The sequence below is a fragment of the Mus pahari genome, chromosome 16 (genome assembly GCF_900095145.1).
Source record: "Mus pahari chromosome 16, PAHARI_EIJ_v1.1, whole genome shotgun sequence".
Classification (NCBI taxonomy): domain Eukaryota; kingdom Metazoa; phylum Chordata; class Mammalia; order Rodentia; family Muridae; genus Mus; species Mus pahari.
Window position 1 is genome coordinate 59,494,032 of NC_034605.1, and position 10,352 is coordinate 59,504,383.

The window sequence follows — 10,352 nt, forward strand, 5'->3', positions numbered from 1 at the left end:
AGGCAGAGACAGGAACCCTTTGCCTCATCCCACTCCCAGAAGACAAGGCCGAACCTCCAAGCCCTGGCTTTTAGAGGACGTTCTTCAATAGGAGCCCCTGGTGGCTGGCCTGGCTCGCACAGAGCCCGAGTCCATGGACACTGGTCTGGAATTACTTGGTCAGCCTCTGACAGTGTCCACTTTTGACACCAGGCCCTCCCCATCCATCTAACACAGAGTTGGCAAAAAGAGGGAGAGCCCATTTGCAGGAGGGCATTCATTTCAGATGGGAAACTATGACTTTCCCAGCAACTTGGTTTGTCTCCCCGTGAAACTAGGCAGCCCTCCCTGTCTGCATGGGCAGGTTCAACTGGCTGTGGGCAGAAAATATTCAGAAAAACAGAATGCTCTGTCTGTGTTAACCATTTTGTCTTTTTTTTTTTTTTTTTGGTCTGTTGTTGCTTTGTGAACAATGCAGGATAATAGCTAGTTAGGAAGCATTGACATTGAATTAGGATTATAAATAAACTACAGGATAGTGTGCTGCAAATCACATGCAAATAAGGTTCTGTTTTCTACAAGGACTTGGGTATTCAAGAATGTGGGTATCTGAGACATCTTAGAGCTTGACACCCCCTCCCCCCACCACCATGGTGAGGGTGACTGGATGAGGACTTATTCTCTTGTTTCATAAGTATCTCCCTGTGTCAGTGACCCTCTGCTCCGGCCAACCCTTTCCTGGCACCTTGGTCAGATAAGGACAGCTCGCACTTCTTTCCCTTTATTTTTATTTCCCCTCTGCCATGGGGACAGTACTGTCCTTTCTAAGGAAAGTTGCAGGTTATAGTGAGCTGCTCTGGGGACTGTGGGGTAGGGGCAGAAAAAGGTCCCCTGACCAAGGCAACCATGCAGGAGACCTGGGGAGTGCTTTTCCTGTTAGCCTTGGCAGGGAGAGAGAGAGGGACACGCAGGTCCATGGCCTGACTCGTGACGGAGTGTGGAGACGTTTGAGTGAGAAGCTGTCCTTTAAGTGGCATTTCAAATCTAAATCTGAAGCTCCATCAGCAGTGCCATTTTGTGATGAGGGCATCTTGTCCTCTCAGCTCCCAGCGAGGACACTCAGGCATCTCCGTCCTGGGAGCTCTTCCCGGGGAGTCATTTTTGATTTCCCATATCCCTGCTCTGCTGGGGAAAGAGCTTCTTCCACTCCTGTCCAGAGAAGGATGGGTAGCCTTGTCTGGGGCATGGAAGATGTGGGTGGCGTCACCCAGTTAGAGAGAGGGCTGCTTCTTGGGAAAAACCTTTCAGATCACACTCCTTGTAGATGGTGCAGAGTTTCAGTGGGGAGCTGTGGCACCCAAGCAGATACTTGGGCAAGTGAAGGGCATTCAAGACATGCCAAGCCATCATCCATCGTGGGTCTCTTGTTCCTCACCACCCACTCTGGCGAGAATAGTGGCGCTCTGCAGGTCTTCCGAGCAACCCAAAGGGCCAGGGCAGTATTCATCAGCTTGGTCTCAGTGTCTCCTCCCGGGACCTCCTGTGATTCACATCACAATCACTTGTGCTTTTAAAAGCTAATGGTCTCTGTCTTAGTTTGCTTTCTGTGGCTGTGATTAACACTGACCCAAAACAGGAAAGGGTTTATTTGGCTTGTGGATTATGATTCATTGAGGGAAACTAAACCAGGGACTGAAGCAGGGACTGTGGCTGGCTCCCCATGGCTTACTCAACCTGCTTTATTAAACAGCTCAGGCCAACCTGCCAAGGTATGACACCACCCAGAGTGGGCTGAGCCGGCCCACATCAATCATTAATCAAGAAAATGCCCCAAAGACAAGCTCACAGACCAATCTTATGGAGGCAGCTCCTTAATTAGGTTCCTTCTTTCCGGGGACTCTGATTTCCTAGTCCTCAAGATTCAAACCTAGTATTTGGAGCTATAGATGTGATTTGCATATGTGTGTGTGTGTGTGTGTGTGTGTGTTTGCTTATGGGAGGGAGTACAGGGCATGTGCATTTGCTTATGCATAAGAGTCTTCCAAAAGGCAGTCAGACCGCTCTAGGTCAACTGTGAGAGGGAAGGGGCAACATTGTAACACTCAGGGACAAGATCAAATCTTAGCTTTTGTGTTTCAACTGTCTACGGGAGGTTCACAGCACCAAAGCAAGGAAGGGCAGGGCTGTAGCTAGCAGCAGTGTTCTCTTTGGTGTCTTGCTTCAACCCCGCCTCTTCGCATGTTACATTGTATCTTGCACACACTGCTTATGGAACTGCCCTGAATGATAGCAAAAATGTCCATCCCTGAAGTTAGGAACTATCCCTCAGGTCCCGGGCGGGTACATAGAAGATAGGGTTGGTTGGGAGGTATAGGAACCTCCATATTTGTTGTTCTTAGAAACAGAGAACAGAAACCCAGAGAGTGTGAGGACTCAAAATGCAGGGGGGGGAGGGAGGGAAGGAGGGAGGAAGGAGAGAGAGAGAGAGAGAGAGAGAGAGAGAGAGAGAGAGAGAGAGGTGTCAGAATATGGCTGGCGCCCTGCCCCCGCTCCTCCAGGTGTGAGGTGTTGGGATAATTCGATATATTTACCTGAGTACGCAGAGGCTTTAGTCGCAGCCTCTAGCTCCAAAGTGCCTGGGGAAGGATGGAAGAGGCCAGCAGTGTTTTGAGTTATGTTCCCTGTGGGGCTCCTGTAGCAGTGGCTTGTGGGAGTGACCTCCAGGCAGCATGTGCACGGAGGTACACACGGAGGGGTTAGTGAGCCAGAGGCCCTCTGCCTAGTGGGTCAGACCCCTGGCTGGTGTAGTGCAGGTGGGGGGAGGGGTGGACACTCTGAGCTGGGCTGAGATGTCTGCACCTCAGAAATGGAGTAGGGATTGGGGCTTCTGCCAGAGATCGGCTAATAGAAAGAAAAGAACCTTACATCTCGTAGCCAATTGTCTCATGGATTAAGATTTATATAATGTGCAAAGAAAGCCGTGAGCAAATACTTCCACAAACTACCTCGGACTGGGTGGATTCAGAGAGATTTCCTTTTTTCTTTGAGTACTAGGGATTTTTTGGAAATCAGTGCCTGTGGTTTGCTTTTTGATGAAAATCATATTTTAAGGAAACAGCACACACCCGAGCAGCTAAAGCGATTTGCTTTGCCACTTCCCTCCCACCTCCACTTCCCTCCCACCTCCGGGGTCTCCATTCCTTAATTGCCCCATCTGTGCCTCTTCCTCTTGCCCACATGCAGAAGGCAAAGGCTGGCAGGGGCTGGGGACTGTGGGAAAGAGTCACGTTGATGATGCCAAACACAGTTGTACATAAAGAACAACAGTCCTTTATCCTCTGCACCCACTGAGCGGGCACAGGGGCAGTGGAACCTTGTCATTTAGTGATGGGAAGAAGTCCTCTCCCATCTGGCCATTAAGAGGGTTAGCCCAGGGGGTGAGGGCTTTTCACACCTAGCCACACTACCAAATAGCCTCTCTCTGGTCCCTGTTGGAGCCTTTGCTCAGAGTTATCCTTGCAGATGGAGAAGGCAACAGAGGAGGCCACCACCCACCCCAGGCCAGCTTGGAAAGGGGGAAAAATGAGACAAAAATCAGCAGGGGTTGCTTTAAGGAATTCTCACCGCAGAGGGTGGGGATGAAAACAGAAGTGGGAACCAGGCCGGAGAGGGGGCTCAGTGAGCTGGAGGGAGAAACGGAGTGAATTACCTGCTCTAATCATGAATGCTCTTTAACAACACAGCTCCTGTGTGAAGTACAGTGGCTGTACTTCAGTCCCACAGAGGAGGAGAGAGAGCAGGTACGTTTCCAGTCTGAGGAGCCCTCCCCTGCTGCCCCACCCTATTAGTTGTGTAGACCCCACCCCAGCCAGCCTGCCACCTCAGCAGCTGTGATGAAGACCCCACCTCTCCCAGTGGGTAGGTGCCAGGACACCTTGGAAGTTTGTCTTTCTCTCCTGGTGAGTTGTCTGTCTTGATTTTGCAGCCCTGATATCCTGGTTTGAAGACTGTATGGACCCTACCCATGTCCTAGGAGAAAATACACATATGGCTACTCCAGCCACATGTCCGTGTCCTCGGCCCCTTCCCTATGACATTAGTGATGTCCTGGGTGTGGGGGTGAAGGGTGATGGGCTGAGCCATCCCACCTAGCTCTTCTTTCTGCACTTTCCAGTGCTTCATCCTGCATGCTCACTTTCTAAACCTACATCAATCCTACACTGGCCTGCTGAGAGCACTGGGCCAGGTTCCCGGTCCAGTCCCTTCCTCACCGCCCTCCCCTCAGACAACCTGATAACCGGTCATCTAACGAAGTGTTTGTGAGCCCTCTGTCTGATAGGGGTGCTGGAAACTGAACTTGGGTTCTCTGCAAGAACAGGATGCACTGTTAACCACTGATGCACCTCTCCAGGCTCAGGCAACCAAATGTTATTTTGCAGGATCCTGTGGTTGGCAAGGCTCAGCCGGGTGACTCTTCTAATCTCTGAATCACTTGGGGGCTGCTCTGCTAGGGGGACCAACTTGCCTGGGAAGTGTGAGAAGCCACTGGTCCTCTGAATTTTCTATGTGTTTCTTTCTCTCTCTCTCTCTCTCTCTCTCTCTCAAAAAGATGTATTTATTTTATGTATGTAAATACTGTTGCTCTCTTCGGACTTACACTAGAAGAGGGCATCAGATTCCATTACAGATGGTTGTGAGCCACCATGTGGTGTGCTGGGATTTGAACTCAGGACCTTTAGAAGAACAGTCAGTACACTTAACCGCTGAGCCATCTCTCCAGCTATGTGTTCCTTCTCAATGAAGTCTGTGAACTTATTTACAACACGGCTCTGTCTTCTGGAAGGCAAACCCTACCTACCACGAACTCATCATCATACTATTTCGTGGGCTATATTTGCTAGTGTCTTATTGGCTAGTGCGGGTCACATGGCTAGTCCAGGCACGCATGCGCAAAGGGGATTCCTGGGATTTGAGAAATGATAGGCGTGTATCGTTGAGGTCGTAAATGGAACAGTTCAGCCAGTACGACCACTCTCCTCTTTCTTGAGAAGCCATCCACACTTCATAGAACAGATAGAGCAGCAGCCACAGGAGGTGTTAGAGTTCACAACAGTAGAGCTTCTGCCCCAGGACAGTTAACCAGGACTCTGCACTGGCGCCCACTCCTGACTCCCGGTAGGACTTGCCAGAGGTCACATGAACTCGGGCTCCTCTGTTTTGTGCCAGTGCTCCTTGTGCCCCTGGCTTGGGTGCTCAGACTCTGTGTGGTGCTGCCTCCTGCTCAATGGTTTTGGTTGTGATCTCCAATGACTGTCACAAAGATGAAGCTCAGCATCTATTCTGAACATCCTCAAGCTGCCTGTGCGCCGCCTGTGCTGCCTGCCTCCTCTCCTCCCTCCTGGGTGTTTGCTGGGGCTCAGCAGTCACATTCACCCTCAGCTGCCAGTCCTTGTCTCTGCTGTGGTAAAACAGCGTGGTGTCGGTTACACGCCATGGACTTGGATATACTTCCTGTCTCTCTGTAGAGCTGACCTGAGGATAGCTGGCCACAATAGCTCGGTGCAGACTGACAACACCTAGTGCGAGCTCTGGGGAGGTAATGGAAGCTTTAAGAGGCCCAACCTTGCAGGTTTCTAGCCAGTTCCATTTCCTATTCGGTGGACCAACCTGCCAGCTTCCTGCTCCTTGTCGTCAGGCCATGCCTTCCCTGCTATCATGGAGTCCAGCCCTCTGCATCCAGAAGCTAAAACAAACTCTCCCTTAAGTAGTTTTGGTCATGCTGTCGCAGCAACAAAAACCTGATTCACTCGGTATTCTCAGATGTCTGTGCTCCTGTTTCCCGGAAGTGTGCCCCTCCTCCCGCACCCCCTGCCCCGTGCGGGCCTTTGTTTGACCTCAGTACAAGTCGCCTTGGTTTGGGCAGGAGGCAGACTGTGTGGTAGGTGGCATTTATGCTAGCAGTTTGTGAGGCGCTCTGAGAACCTGTGCTCAGTGCCTGGAAGCGCCCTCCTTTCCTCCCTCTCCCTGAAGCCCCCCAGTACAAGTTAGATCATGCGGCTCTGCACTGTGCTTAGAGACAGGCCAGCTCAGGCGTCCCAGAACGTCAAATTCGTCTGCATCCCTGGAGAACTACCATGAGATGCATGGCCTTTTCTAAAGCACAGAATATTCGTGCTATTCATACTGCTGGTGACAGACGGTGACCCGAAGTGTCTGCATGTGAGCCTGAGGAGCCAGTAATGCTCTGATAGAAGGCTCCCGGGCTTGGGGACAGCTAATTTAGCACTGCAGATAGGAAAGGCGTTAAGGGATCCACTTTGCTGGTGTCTTTCTGTGATTGATTGGTTCAGAGCTGAGACCCTGGGGCTCCGTTCTCTGGGATCATTAAAGTGATCCAAGGAGCCACTTCCTGTGCTCACTCAGGTCTGGGCATGTGAAAAATGGTGAGTCAGAGGTACGGTGGCTGGAATTCTGCTCCCCATGGTCTATGCACGTGGAGAGCCACAGATGTCCCTGGAATCCAATATTCAGTTGTATTTATGTAACTCCAATAATCGACTCCACCAGCCTGTACTTACAGAGGAGGCTACATAGGTCCTATTTATAGCAATAGCATCACCAGCCAGAAATTGATCACCCACAAAGTGTCTCCTGGTTATTTCTGGAATACCTGAGGACTGACCCCACACATAAGGGTGAGAATGTGGTCACCGTGCAGGGAACATTTCCGACCTCCCTGCTTGGTCACCCCCATTTCCAGCTCCCTCCACAGGGGTCAGAGCCAGAGGCCTGCACAGGGCGGGCGGAACAACTCTCCTCTGAATTCTGAGAGGCTGCCACATACCTCAGCCACAGAGCAGCCCTCCCAGGCCCCGTGCCTTTGCCTTATGAGTTCTCCTTGAGCAGTTTAACTTGGCTCTCCTTGCCTGCTCACGATTGGTGAGCCCTCAAGAGAAAGAGTTATGTAAACAGCTTCTGGCCTCCCTAGCTTGAGACCTAACCCAGGGAAGGGAGGGAAAGAGTTAGGCTGTTAACTTCTATGTTCAAGCCAGACTCTGAGGAGGTAAATGTTGGAAGCCCACTGCAAGCTGAACAAAAGTGGCCATTTGTTTGGTCATGTATAATGTAACAGGTCACCAGGAAAGAAGAGCTATAGGTGGCAGGGTGGCGGAGGTGGGCTTCATCCAGGGATGCACTGCACTGAACCCTCCCCCACCTCCCTTCTTCTGCCCCTTCTCTTCTCCCTCCCACAGCCCCTCACCACATCCCCAGAGAGCTTGATGCAAGGTCTCCTGTTGTGGTCACTGAGATGTGTGAAACCCAAGGCAAAACTATGAATTGCCTTGCTTCAGTCAGCTGTTGGTCGTGTGGGAGGGGCTGTGCGCCTTTGGTTGGCTGCACTGGGGTCAGATACTGGCTTCTGTGGGCTGAGGAGAGAGCAGCTCTCTGCCTGGGTAGGGTTGGCATCCCATCCCCAAGCTCTGCTTTCCCTTCACTTTTGTTCCTGCCGAATGTCTGCCTGATTCCTGCATGGAAATGACATAGCTCAAAAATCACTTGTTTCTCCTATTCCCTGCCAATCTCGAGAAGGTGGAAGCCACTGACTGACACAGCTGGTGGCCCAGCAGGAGCTTCTGTATGTCAGTGGCCCCAAATGACACATGACACATGGGCCTTTGGCCTGCCAATGTGGCCTGCACCACACTAATGGGTTGTGTTTGCCCCACCTCTTTCTGATTCAGACACACAGAGGACCTGAGATCAATGTTTAAAAGTAAGAGAACACCAAAGAGCTGGAGAAGGCTGTACTGAAAATTTTGGTTTCTTTAAAAAGCAAAGCAAAGCAAAACAAAACAAAATAACCAGTTACGTTATATGAATACGTTTTTGTTTTAATCCCAGGTGAGGGATAAGAGGCTGCTTCACAGCAGGTGATTATGATTTGCCTCATGCATTAGCAGGAGTGTGATCTTTGCCAGCTGCAGAGAGTTTCAGTCTGGGGACTTTGGTATAAATGGGAGAGCCCCCGAGAGGCTGCTGCTCCCCCTGATGCTCCTGGTTGCTGCTGTTGCCATTTGTCAAGTCTTCATGAGCAAAGAGACAAGGAGGAGGAGGAGGAGGAGGAAGAGGGTGAGGAAGAGGAGGTGGGGAGAAGGAGGAGGGTGAGGAAGAGGAGGGGGGAGGAGGAGGAGGATGGGAGAGGAGGAGGGGGAGGAGAAGGAGGGGAGGAAGAGGGGGAAGAGGGAAGGAGGAGAGAAGAGGGGAGGAGGAGGAGGAAGTAGAAGTAGGAGTAGTTGTTGGAGGTATTCTATGAAGATTGGACTTGCCCCCGAGGAACTCAATAACCCCAATCAGCAGGAAGAAGCCTAAAGAAGTCTATGCACCCCCGCAGCCTTTCTCTCCTACCTTGTGTTAAGTGATTGGAAAGGATTGGGATGGAATAAGGGTTGGAGGGAGGTAGAGGTATAAGAACCCAGTAAAGTCGCTCAGTATATCTGCCAACAGAGCCCCTTGCTCTCCCTCCCCACTCCACTCAGGTGCAGGGCAAAGGCTAGGTGCCCACAGAAAGGCTGAGCTGTTTCCGGCTGCTTCGAGTGGGCCTGGTTCAGCCAAGACCTTGATCTCTAAGGCAGCAGAGCATCCCTCTTCTGGCTGGGCCTCCCTGCCGGTAGCCTGGGTCTTTCTGCGCTCCTCCGTGGCCTCCAACACTCAGCCCTGTGCTAGCCCACGGCCTTCTCCCTTGGGCTCTGGTTCTTCTCAAAGACCCAAGCCCTTGGAAGCCCCCACCTTTAGTTTCCCATTTCTTGTGTCATCCATTCCCTAAAGCACAGGAAGAGGAGGACATAGAGGGTGGATGGGTGGTTCCCATGGCAGTCAAGTCCCTGGGGCTCTTGCCTGCCATGGGTCAGGGTGAGGTAGCCTCAGGATTTTGCTAAGCCAGGGAACCAACTGGAAGCCATTCCACTGAACAGGACAGAGTAAGTTGGACTCCCTCCCTCTCCCCCTCTTCTTTTCCTCCCCTCCCCCTCTTCCCCTCCTGTTCCCCTCCTGCTCTCCCTCTTCCATCACCTTCCTCCCCTCCCTCTTCCCCTTCCATCCCCCTTCCCCTCCTCTCCTTCTCCCTCCCCCTTCCCCTTCTCCTTCTCTTCTCTCCTTCTTCCCCTTTCATCCCTCTCTCCCCTTCCTTCTCCCCCTTCCCTTCCCTCTCCATCCCCCTCTTCCCCTCCCTCCCTCTCTCCCTCCTCCTCTTCCCCTCCTCCTCTCTTGGGCTTCCTTTTCTCTAGTACTTTCTCCATGCAGGGGGTGAAGTGTGGGGCTGAACAAGAACTGAAGGCACCTAGCAGCTTGGGTAAATCGGAACTCCTTTGACATCTCTGCATGCCAACCCCACTTGACTGTAAGCCACAGAGCATCAATGTCCCCTCAGAGGAGTGACAGTCCAAGAAGCTATTTGCTTTCAGGGTGTCACAGCCATCCCAGGCCTGACACCTCCATGTGAGTAACTTCCCCGGAGTCAGACCTAACAGTGACCTCACTAGGAAAGGAGGTAATCTTCCACAAGCAGAGGAGTGCTGCCTTCTCAAGCATGTGTGTGTGTGTGTGTGTGTGTGTGTGTGTGTGTCTGCCTGTCAGCAGCAGCCAGAGCGCTAATTGGGGGGTGGGGGTTGTCTGGGAAGTGTCAGCAGGATTTGTTGAGTCCTATTAGAAGCCATCTGAAAGTGACAAATGACCGAAGACCTCCATGCTTAATCTCAGCCTACCACAGAGGCTTGATCAGGAGCTGTGGAAGGCAGCAGGGCCACTCTCCAGATTAGGGGGAATGGGGCCACGTAGTTCAGCTACAGCCGGACAAAAATACAGTCCTGGTGGCTTGCATTTTCTGCTAGTTCAATGGTACTGTCTGCAGGAGCTTCAAAACTCCAGTGAGGGCTTCACTGGCTGCCCACTCTGACCCTGGTCCAGTATGAAGTCCTGGGTCCTTCCTTTTGGGCAGTCGCAACAGACACCGGATGCACACATTAAAGTTCTATGAGACAGCGTGAAGACAAGCGGGCAGAGCTGCTGGGTCGGACCAGCTTCCGGAACCGCTCTTGTCCCTCTGCACCTGGACCACACACATTTCTTTCCTCACTGTCCTGCCTACCGTCTCCACAAATTGCTTTCCCTGTCAACACATGCTAATTCCGTGAAGATTAAGGTACTCAAGGTACCGGAGGTAACAACATGGAGGGTCACGCCCCGGGGCAGTTGAGGGAGCTTGAGGCTGAGCTCCTGGCTGGTGAGCTCTGCCAGGCTGTCTACTTGAGACCATACACCACGCCCACCCCTACCCCCAATCCTGTGCCTTCTCCCGCCCCCGCCCCTGCCCCTCT